The sequence below is a fragment of the Dysidea avara genome, chromosome 2, assembly GCF_963678975.1.
Source record: "Dysidea avara chromosome 2, odDysAvar1.4, whole genome shotgun sequence".
NCBI lineage: Eukaryota > Metazoa > Porifera > Demospongiae > Dictyoceratida > Dysideidae > Dysidea > Dysidea avara.
The window spans coordinates 53,479,218-53,490,881 of record NC_089273.1 but is presented as its reverse complement, the minus strand read 5'-3'; the positions used below and the strand labels follow the sequence as shown (position 1 = coordinate 53,490,881).

General features: G+C 39.0%; 1 long non-coding RNA gene across 1 annotated transcript; it reads right to left on the bottom strand.

The window, feature by feature from the left end:
• Positions 1–210: 210 nt before the first annotated feature.
• On the bottom strand, positions 211–11,057 carry LOC136246281 (uncharacterized). Its single transcript, XR_010696352.1, has 7 exons — positions 10,932–11,057; positions 4,811–4,951; positions 4,685–4,756; positions 2,098–2,126; positions 2,000–2,041; positions 475–533; positions 211–412 (listed from the first exon to the last, which is right to left on the bottom strand). It is a non-coding gene; the product is annotated as an uncharacterized lncRNA (long non-coding RNA).
• Positions 11,058–11,664: the final 607 nt, after the last annotated feature.

Here is an 11,664-nt window from a genome sequence, read left to right as displayed (position 1 = left end):
GTAGACCTTTACTGATTGGCAAGGACCTAGACCACCAAGTCAGTAAGAGAATATATCAGGGAACTGAGAAGAGAAGGGGTTGTCATTAATACAGATGTGACCAATGCAGTTGGAACAGGAATTGTAATGAACACTGGTGCTAATCTTTAGTTGAAAATGGTGGCCAGATTGACTTAACCAAGCATTGGGCAAGGAATTTGTTGACTTGGATGAATTTTGTTAAAAGAAGAGTAAATACGCATACAATGCTATACAACTTTTCCAATCTGTGAGTTTCAGATTCCTACAACTATTTTAACATACAGTACATAAAAAAGTATTACAGTCATACGTACATCACTTGTATAATGAAATATTGTCAATTTTCTTTAGTACTTGGATGGTACTTTAAACTGAGTATGCTAATCTCCTCCTAAACAATATAAAATGATGATAAGCTAAAGTCTGCATGCGTAATTATTTGTATCAGCTTACCTAACAATTGTATCAATCTCTCCTTGCAAGTCTTGAGGTTGTAACATGGATACAACTAACTGTAACGAAAAAGAAACAAAAAGCATAATTCATAAATTGGTAATCTTTGCCAAAAATTGCTTAGCAACTGTTTATTATTTATTTGTAATGCACAGAACTCAAACATGAGTGTATGTGTGCATGCATAAATTGGACAAATTGTTTGTAAATTCTGTTGCCATGACAGTGGCTAAAAAATGTTTCAAGTATGTACTTGCCATGCATGATTATCTAGTGGTAAAGCTGAAGACCCAAAAAGAAAAGTCGCAAGTGTGACTGCTTTATTAGAGTCATTGACTGCTCTATTAGAGTATCTCGTACAGTGTGCTGACACCTGTTAGGTATGCCACTGGAAATATTTATGGGTGCCCAAGCGCCCATGGCACCCATGCTTCCTACACCCCTGATTATTATGAATTTGATTATTATGAATTTGATTATTGTTAATTTATACATTGTTATCTCAAAATACAGCTACGTGGTGAAATACGGCTTATACAGTGGAACCTCTCTATTACAGACATTTTGGGACCCAAAAATTTTGGCCAGTTTTGCTGTAATATAGACGAAAAATGTATTGACCAGACCTGTTGGGACCAAAATTTTTGTCCTTATTATGGAGGTTTTTTCTAATGTGTCCTTAATTCAAGGAGTTTGTTAAGAGAGGTTCCACTGTAACTTGCTAGCCACTTTCGTTATAAACACAGGCTAACAACTGGTTAGCCAGGCTTCTTTATGATGGTATACTCCATGCTAGTAGACTTCTTGTTCACTAGTGCATTGTACAAAATCCATCTGGACCCACTAAATCTTAATGCACAGATACAAATTTCAAGGCGTCCAACTAATAATCATATGTTTCAGACAATCAAAAAAGATACACATGAAAGTGTTAGTCATTACCAATTACTGTATGTAACTCATGTGCACATGCAGGAGGCTTTTATCCAAGCCACACTTTCACAATCCTGTTAGTAGCCTTCTCTATGGCACACATGCAACTGGCATATTAAGACAGCACATACACACACACACATTTACCCCAAACACACTGTGACACTACCAACAAGCCACCATCACAAACCCCTTAACGTACGTAAGCCAGTACTGCAACAGTAAAATACCAGGTACTATTAGGGGACATGCGTCACACTTCAACTACATTTAAAGTGTGACTGAAGCTACAGTTTGCATAAGGCACGGCCCAAGATTGGCAGGCACTATAATAAGAAACAAGCAATTGATCACATCTAATGTACAATATATGTGACCAGGTCTGACAAAACAAGGCTTATAGCCTGTCAAATTTTGACCACTTTTAAAAAGTCTGACATTTAACATGATAAAGAATTAACATTTCCACTACTTTTGTAAAATTCCTGGAAAGGTTATAAAATTTTTATACTTTTAATAAATATATATTAAGTATTGTGCATTTAAGCCTTGATTTGTCAGACTTCGTCACAATCAGCAGTCAATGGCTCACCAAACTTTTCCATGACAACCTCTTGTCACTTTCCTTGGACAGCTATATAGAAGTAAAGGCATCCAAACACCATGATTTAACACACCTTGTTTGTTTACCTGGAGTAGTCATTGTACATAGGAACTCACTACAAAATAAAGATGAACATACTTAATTGAGTGAGCATTCAACAGTTACTATAGCAATACCCACACCAGTAATTTAGTGAAATTGCCGGTGTTGCACACTATATGGTAGCCAACTTGCCAGAAACAACCACTGTACCACAGTACATACAAAAACCTCATGGCCACATCATTAACCCCTTCACTCACATCGTCATATACTAACACACATAAACACACTATACTAAAACATGGGCTGCTCTATGTGTGGTCACACCTACTAGCCCAGGTAACAGAAGTGGGACCTACTCAGGTGCTACAGTATAAGCATTCCTGTAAACGATAGGGTGCTTTACAAGCAAAAGTGTGGGTACCAAACGTTTCGCCATTATACGAAACATGCAAAGTTTCTTGCTCATGAATACAACAACGGCAATAACAACCAAGCAGGCACTGAGAATTGAAGTTGCAGCAATTACCAGGTTGGTGAGCGAGCGCACACACACACAAAGCCTTCACCTACTGTGCTAGCACAGTCCAGTTAAACCAGCACTGGGACACTTGTACACCACTCACAGGCACTATGAGTCAGTGCAGACAAGTCCTCCTGGGGCAGGACAAGTAAATAACCCACAGGAGATACATGCACACACACACACACACATACACACACACACACACACACGCACACACACACACACGCACACTCGTTCACGCACATGCACGCGTGCACACACACACACACCAACACACACACACACGTACTACACAGTACACACACACACACACATACACAGTACACACACACACACACACACACACACACACACACACACACACACACACACACACACACACACACACACACACACTACACATGCACACACACCCACCAGCACACACACACACTACACACACCCACCATCACACACACCCACCAGCACACACACACCCACCAACACATACACCCACACCCACCAATACACACACATTCCACACACATACACACATAAGCACCAGCCATTATGTCAGCATAATTCAAAGCATAATAGGTGACCAAAAGCATCAAGCATAATGCCAGCATAATAGGAACGATATTTGAAAATTTTATTAAAATGAGCATAATGCGCGCCTGAAAGAAAGCAAGTATTCACTGCCAATAGTATTATTAGTGCATTTCATATTTAAAACACGTAATAAAACTTATTAAACCATTTCTTTGTAGGCTATTCACACTTTGCAGAAATAATATCAAGATACTCTAATAGAGCAGTCATTTACTCTAATAGAGCAGTCAGGAAAGGCTGATAAAACAGTCAGTTCTAGAGCATACTCTTGATTTTGAAAGCATAATTTTGAGCATAATAGGCTTAATTTTTAGCAATGCTCAAAAGCATAATAGGTAACATTTTGGGTAAAATAGGCCGAAGCCTACACACACACACATACACTCACGCACACACACACACACTGATATGCATGTGCTCACACATGCATGCATATACACAACTCATAGAAAGGCTTGCTGCTTTAAAAATAAATTCTACACCGTATTAAAGCATTGTGCCTTCATATGTATGTACATACATACATACAAACACACACATACATTACATACCTACTCACATACAAACATACAAACTCACATACAAACACACAGATATGTACATATTCACACACATACATACAAATCAACACACAGTACAAATACAAACATGTATACTTGACATAAAAAATAAGAGTTTAGAGGGACTAAGTTACCAAAACTTTTTTGCTTATTAGACCATCATTATTATATTGCTTGTTTCCCATCACCCTATGGAAGAAAAATGATGCGGGCGGGAGGTGATTATTGATTAATAGATACACTTGACTATTACTATTTCAGTCCCTGACTGCTCTACAAGAGTATCTCAATCTTGACGGCGCCAGGACTGTGCACCCATGCACACTATTGAACAAGACTGGAGGCACTTCCACCCTTCTGCTAAGTTTATATGTGTGCAGCTATGAACACCTTAAAACATGGGGGGGATGCCTCCGTCTATCATGCATTCACGTAACCTATAATCAAATAATTAAAATTTGGTGCAGCTACCTAAATATTGATGCAGGCAGTGACGGTAAACAAGGAATATAATAATGATGGCCTTAGCTACATTATGTTCAATAATGATTGAACAAAGTTAGTTAAACTTTATTTGTTAAACTTGTGCTCATGTAAGTTATGGGCAATTCTTGGTGGGTTGGAAGAGCTTATTCATGCTTAAAGCAAGTATGGTACATTTGTCTCTGCCCACTGAAAAACTGGGGATGCACTACTCAGATGGCAGTATCAAGGTGTAGGACTGGTAATAAGTAGGAGGTTATGTATAACATGTTTCATAGGTGAAGACACGCAAGGATATCTAAAGTTTCACCTGGATTTAACCCACTAAGTTAGCGACATAACGTTAACAGTTGACAGTTAATGCTGCAGCTAATGCCAGGTCCACTAATACAGCTGGGTAGACTGGCACAACAAACTTTTTGCTCAAACAAACAAAAAGTTGGGTACAAGCACATAAAATTATTAACTCACCATTATTTGCCAAAGTGAATAGCCTAGGCTACACAAGGCACCGGTGAACATTCAGTGAAAAGGGATGTCCAGCTGTAAGCGATCATATGACAATATACGGCCACATAAACACACACACACTATTACCTTTCACATGATCCATTGATCCATGATGCACCAATCCATGATCCACCAATCTATGATTCACCAATCCATGATCCACCAATCCATGATCCACCAATCCATGATCCACCAATCCATGATCTGCAAATACAGCAACTCCTTTTCCTACATATGTAGGTGTAACAAAAAACAGATTAGGTTAGCAACTTTGAAGTGTGCAGCCAGATGTGCAAAAAGGATGTAAAGTACACGCTTCTGTTTGACCCCACTAATGCAAAGTACGGCAAAAACTTTGTATGTGTGTTACACACAATGGCCATGGAAGGTTTGACAAAAAATTTAATTTTAGTAACCTGACTGTATTGCAAAACTGTTGAAAACAGTTAAGCCTCCATTTCTGTGTGGAAAATACATACACACAGACTTGCAAGACATCACAACAGAATAGAACAACTATTTACTGTAGTACAGCACACATGTAAGCCATTAATCTGCAAAAACAAGCCCATGCTTTCTGCTATGGATTACCAATTCTAGACACATAAGTAGTCATGGATACTAAACACAATATAAGGGAGCAAAAGGTACATATCACTTGCTACTAATGTAAAGTAATATAAAAAGCCAAGTGTAATTATAAAGGTATGGTCAAGCGTAGCTCACAAACAATTCTGAAGTCCAGTATTGTATTTTATTAGTAAATAACACAAGTTTGGCATCACTTAAGTTTGGAAAAACCAGCATACGAAGCAGATTGACAGATAAAAAGGTTTGGCAAATTTACAATGCAACCAATACGTGCATTTACTGATATATAGTAGCTATTAATTGGCAAATATTTTCCCTCAATTCGCCAAATTTTAGTCATACTAAACTTTTGTCATTCATGGTATTAAAATACAGTTTGGAAGGAAGAATCTTTGGAGGTTCTGAGACTGGAAATTTTCCATATACTACTGTATGATTGACTCGGGATCAGTCTAGTGTAAGCCTTTTTATAGGTACGTAGCTCAATCCTCTTACAGAAATCCCTCTTTAAAGGTGGTGAAATAGTACGTAGTGTTTCAACTAGTTCTTTGTCCCAGCACTGAGAAATTTTAGTGATACACCAATTGATTGGTAAATAATCAGAAAACAGTTTATCAGCAATATCAGTATTAGCAGATTAACTTTACTGCTATTGTTTTCATCAAAAATAAAATGGTAATTTTACAAAATGTGTGAAACTTTGATAAACATAAACATTGGATTGGTTATTGGTATCAGCCATTAATTTCAATATTGGCTAATCGGATAAATCTCTCATCAGCGCATCATTAGGAAATTTGACACTAGAGTTTGTTTAATCCCCTACGTCAAGGTGGGGAGGTGGACACTGATAGGTGCATAATGCATGACAGGTACATTGCCCTCAACAATGAAACAACAAAGTCTACACTTCAAGTATCACTAGCTATAAGCCATATCCCATTTTTCTGCTAATGTGGAAGCCAACCTCAGTGGTAGCAGATATACCTGTGCCACTACTAGCTGCAGACTGATGAAACAACTCTTGTCTGTACCCAAAGTTCAGAAGTTACAACCATAGATTAAATGATCTATGTTCCAACAGTTAACTTAACACAAGCGGGGAAATGGGAGTGCTCCTTAATTTGCATCAGTCTATAAATCTAATCTAGTCACCACAAACCAGCTCACTGAAAGGTATAAACTTGCATGTAGGAGCTAAGTTAGGAGCTGGCCTAAAGAAAGCCGGACCAAACTCACCATGTAATAAATACTCAGTTACAAAGAACCATTAGTTGGTCCAGGTTGCTTAAGTATAAGTTTTGCACAAATCCAGGTATCTCTGCTATTATGGCACAATAATCACCAAGGGTGAAGGGTGATTTGGGCAATAACCGATTGAGACTATGGCTTGTACGGCTCTGGTCATTGCCAATAATCTCCGCTATTTTAGGGACCTGAGGAATGGCACAATACTGCATGGAGGGAAACTTTGGCGCCATTAAAATTTGACAAATTTGACGAATGACCTTGAATTCGCCAAATTTTCCCCATCCAAATATTTTGGTGGCGAAGAAAATAGCAAACAAGCCTCAAACTAATCACTTTTCTACTCGACCAAGGGATAGTGGGCCAGGCATTACGCTAGAGCCAAGCCTGCCTCAACTACCTCACTAGGTAGCTAGTTACTGTACACGTGGTATCCTCAAACTTCACCTCGAAACGGGTGTGACAAGTAGCGAGTCCTACCATATTAAGTACGATATTCACTATTCCAGATGGTGTAGATCTACTGTCTATATAGTATTACCAGCATGGCTGACTCCAAGCGCGAACAGCTGAGAGGTGTGACACTTTTTTTTTAATTTATTTTTTTTAGAGGTGTGACACTCCGGTTCTCGCTTCAGGCACGGCGAATAGTGATCTAATTAATTCAATAGGGCGTGCGCTTTACTAACAATTCGCCAAATTTTATTTCACCAACAGTGATATTTTGCTTGATTCGCCAAATTCCCCCCCCCCCCCCCTCCAAAGTTTCCCTCCATACGGTAATCACCAAGGGCGAAGGAGGATTTGGGCAATAACCAATTGAGACTGTGGCTTGTACGGCTCTGGTCATTGCCAATAATGGCAGCTTCCTGATTGAATTAGTGCTAAAATAACTCACTGGTAGGCTTCCTGGATGAATACAAAAGTGATGTTTTCTTCACACTCTAGTGATCATTTCTGATGGCAGTTGTGACTGGAATCCAGCAAAGCATGTGATGCACATGACAAACTATTTAGTCATGGGTATCTAATCAGTTTACCAGTGGGGATCTATTGGATTTTAAATATCTCATTAACAACTAAACTTCAAAGCATACTATGCATGCCATAGTCTAATATCAGTTGGCTATTGGGTATTTATGATCATTTGTTGGTTATATGAGTAATACTAGGCCTAGTAATACAGAGATGCCAAGGTTCACAATCACTTAAAAGTAATATTTCCCTGACCAGACATAGATTTACAATTAATGCACCATAGAGTCCCCATTATTATCTTAGGAAGGCTCTGCACAAAAGTTACCATGCACAAAAAGGGGTTAATCTAGGGGAGAGGGGGCAGGGCACAGGCCCCCCCTGGGTTAGCTATTGCCCCACCTAGGTTTACACTTAAAGCCTCGAGAAATAGAAAGGTTTAATTGATCTCAAAGTTGTATAATCAAATGGTCAATATTAAATGGCATCACAGTAAAATTTCATATATTTACATTTAAGGGAGCATGCCCCCAAGAATCCGAAGCGACTTACTTTGTACCCCCCCCCCCCCCCCCAGTAAAACATTCTGGGTTGAGCCCTGACAAAGCAACATACAAGTTAATAGAGCAGGATGCAATGGTGTAATGCATATCAGCTGGTAGTTCCTCAATACATAAACAACTTGATGCATCTATTATATTAGTGCAGTTGGATTGCTAAACTACCTTTCCTCAAATTCAGCTGTGGTCACTTCATGTCTCAGTAGCTTTCAGTTTTAGATAGAACCCATCACACAATGAATGGTAGCACTACCACACACTCCATCCTTGTAAGCCCGCCAAACTCGATTTAATGCCTACTTTAGTGTTATTTATAACTTAAATGTTTAAAAATAGAAGTAAGTGCCTATAAGTATAATTACTGTATTCAGTTATAAGTGCATGTAGTTGGACTTGGAGCTTGTATTTGATGGCAAATTTTGAAGAAGAGTCAATGCGTGAGATTAGCAGTTCTGTGCATGTGAGCATGAGATTACATGCAGATGAGTGAGACTCGCGCCCAATGCGTAAGACTTGGTATGTCTGGTAATAATAACCTTGAACAGATTGCTACTTAGCTGCAACCTGGGTCATTTCTCTTTCATTCTCCACACTGCTTCCCACAGCTGTCAATTTACAATGTTGGAATGTATGTGGTGCAAAATGTACTTTGTGTGGCAGCTTTCAGCCTACCACTGCACATGTATTGGGTGGCTGCCCTGTTGCATTGATACAGGGCCGCTTTATGTATCATCATGACCAAGTTTTACACTGCTTAAGTACTGAACTTTCTGAAAAAAAAACAACTTTTAACTGAAGTGAACATGGATTGCAAGCTAGTGACTTCCCACAGGCTACAGTTCCCCCTTTTCTCCTTATCACCCCATATCACCCTGACATTGTCCTTTATGATTGGAGAAGTAATTCAATTGCCCTGTTATATAGAGCTGACATATCCCTTGGACTCAGTTGAATGCCTTGAATCTGCAAGGGATCGCAAGCAGGGAAAAAAGAATATCAAGAATTGTTGTCTGAATTTGATTGACTGGAAATATCCAATTTTTACAGCACCATTGAATTAAGTGTTTTAGGCCACTTCTTGCCATCCTCTTTATCTTCTTTTCAAAACTGTGTCAACTTTATTCAGAATGAGCTATAAATCCAGCTGCAGACGTGTTTTTGATTTGGCAGCTGGAGTAGCAGTATGCCACAAAATTATTTGAGGTGCTTAACGGACTGTAGTATTGGGTAGAAGCTAAGTTGCACTTTTTAAAGTTGCAGAAATTGCCATACTCCCTTAAATGATCAGAAAATGCCACAAAAATCTAGATTTGTAGGAAAACAAAGTGTTTTGCCACACCCACTAGAATGATCTTCTGCACAGCTGAGTGGGAAGATTGAGATACTCTATCTAATACAGCAGTCACAGCCACACGTGAAATCAAGAGTACATAATAATTCTATTATTATGTACTCTTGGTGAAATTCATAGCTATACTCAAACAAAGGAAGTTAACAAACTAGTGCAATTTTAATATTATACAATATCAAAACCAACAACCATAACACAGAAACAATTGGTTTAACAAACTGTACCCACCAAAAGCCATAGAAATAAGGCAAAGCATGGATGTTGCATCTTCAATTGGCGTAGGTTTGACACTGATAGGTGCAGTTTAACCAAAGAAACATGATGCATTTTCAGACAGTTGTCATTTGTGTTTATAAATCACATGCAAACCAATCTAAGCTGTTCTGAAGTCTACTAGCTAATGATTAAATCAGTTATGGTTCACAGGTAAGTGGAGTATTTGGTCAGTAGTTCTTTCAAAAAGGAGTCCTATATAACTGCATACTTGTGACATAACCAGAGCCCAGGCTATGAATAGCCTTCTATCAACTTATATCATTTAGAACAAGCACTTACATCATCATAACAAAGGTACACAGAAATATTCTCTATTGTTCTACTCACTTGCAGAGCTGATTCACGTCATAGTGAGTATTTAACAACTGATATGGAGGGACAGTGCTGTGACGGTTTGGAACATAGGAGAGACATGGATTTCTTTTTGTATTGCGACCAATGCATGTGAGTTGTACATTACTTAGGAAAAGGTGTACACTATGGTTTGTTATGTGGTTTGACTGTTCGCCATTTGGTGCTCTTTGACTGTGCTACTTTGGCGCATCTTTCGTTTCATGCCTCTGATTTGGTGCAACTGCGTGGTTCTGTAGTAGCTACACTGAGTGGAAATTAACACTATGGTTACAGCAAAGGTCTCAAGATCAGCTAGCTGAAGAGCTGGAAGTTTGCCATACAGTGCTATAGAGCTGTAAAGATATCTGTATACTATAATAAGTTACACAAACACTTCTAGGATAGAAACAAAGCTGCAAAAACAGCAGCTATACATACATTTATAGCTAGCGTAGCTACATAGAGCCATGCTGTATAGCATGACAAGCTTATAAATGTGTACAAAGGCCCTACAAATGGGCAATAACTTTGACTGTTAGAGGGGGCCTCTAACTTTGGCTTTGCCTAGGGCCTGCAGAATGCTTAGGCCAACCCTGGACATAACTACTAAAACTAATATGATTGTCCTTTTTCTTCTCCCTGCCCAATGTCTGGTCACACGAGACTACCATGTGCACACCAGAGCTTTCAACTTCCTCACCTCACTTAATGTGAGCAGCAGGATTACCCAAATGACATTAAGCAACCTGAACCAACTAATGGTCCCTGGACTTGGCGCTCTTTATTTAGAAATATTCCACCAGCCAATACATAACAACCCTGATTCAAGTTAAGATTTAAGATTTAAGATAACGACGTTATATGCGTCTCGTACCTGTTTGTGCAATCTTCGCACACTCTGGCCGAGTTTACGGTAGCCTACACCTCACAAGTTTGTATTCCTGGATTATTTTTAAGACGCTTAAAGTTGCCAGCTTAAAGTGATACTTTAAAATTCGCGATTTAAATACGAAGTGGATATTTAGCCGGTCACCGGTCACGGTTCAAATATTTATTTAGCCGGTCGTTTGTTGGGAAGTGTCACCTATAACTCTAGTATCAAACACACTAGTTGTATGAAGGTAAGTTTTTGGGTGAGTTCGAGGCGGCGAGCTAGGGTTGGAGCGAGCGAAGCGAGCGTCCCGGCAAAGCCGGGCCAACCCTAGCCCAAAACTTACCTTCATACAGGCAGTGAAAGTCATCATTATGTTTAACAGGCAAACGTCAGGTTAGCGTTAGGGTTAGGGTCGGGTTCAGCTTTGGTTTCTTCTTCACTGGTATAGTTAGACTATATAGTATTTTATATTTGTAACATTAGGCCACTCCAAGTCATACCTTAGTTTCTGGTCACTCCCTAACCAACAAAAGGATGCGGGCGGGCGGATGATCAGGACTTCAGGGCTATCATAGACTCTTACATATACACCAGTAATACTGTAATGTTATTAATTTTGCTCAATTTACCCATTTCATATTGAGTTTACAACCAAGCTTAACCAACATTCTTATAGCATAAGTAGTTAATTATGCTTCTGCAAAATATACCAGGAAAATTGTTGATGGCTAGC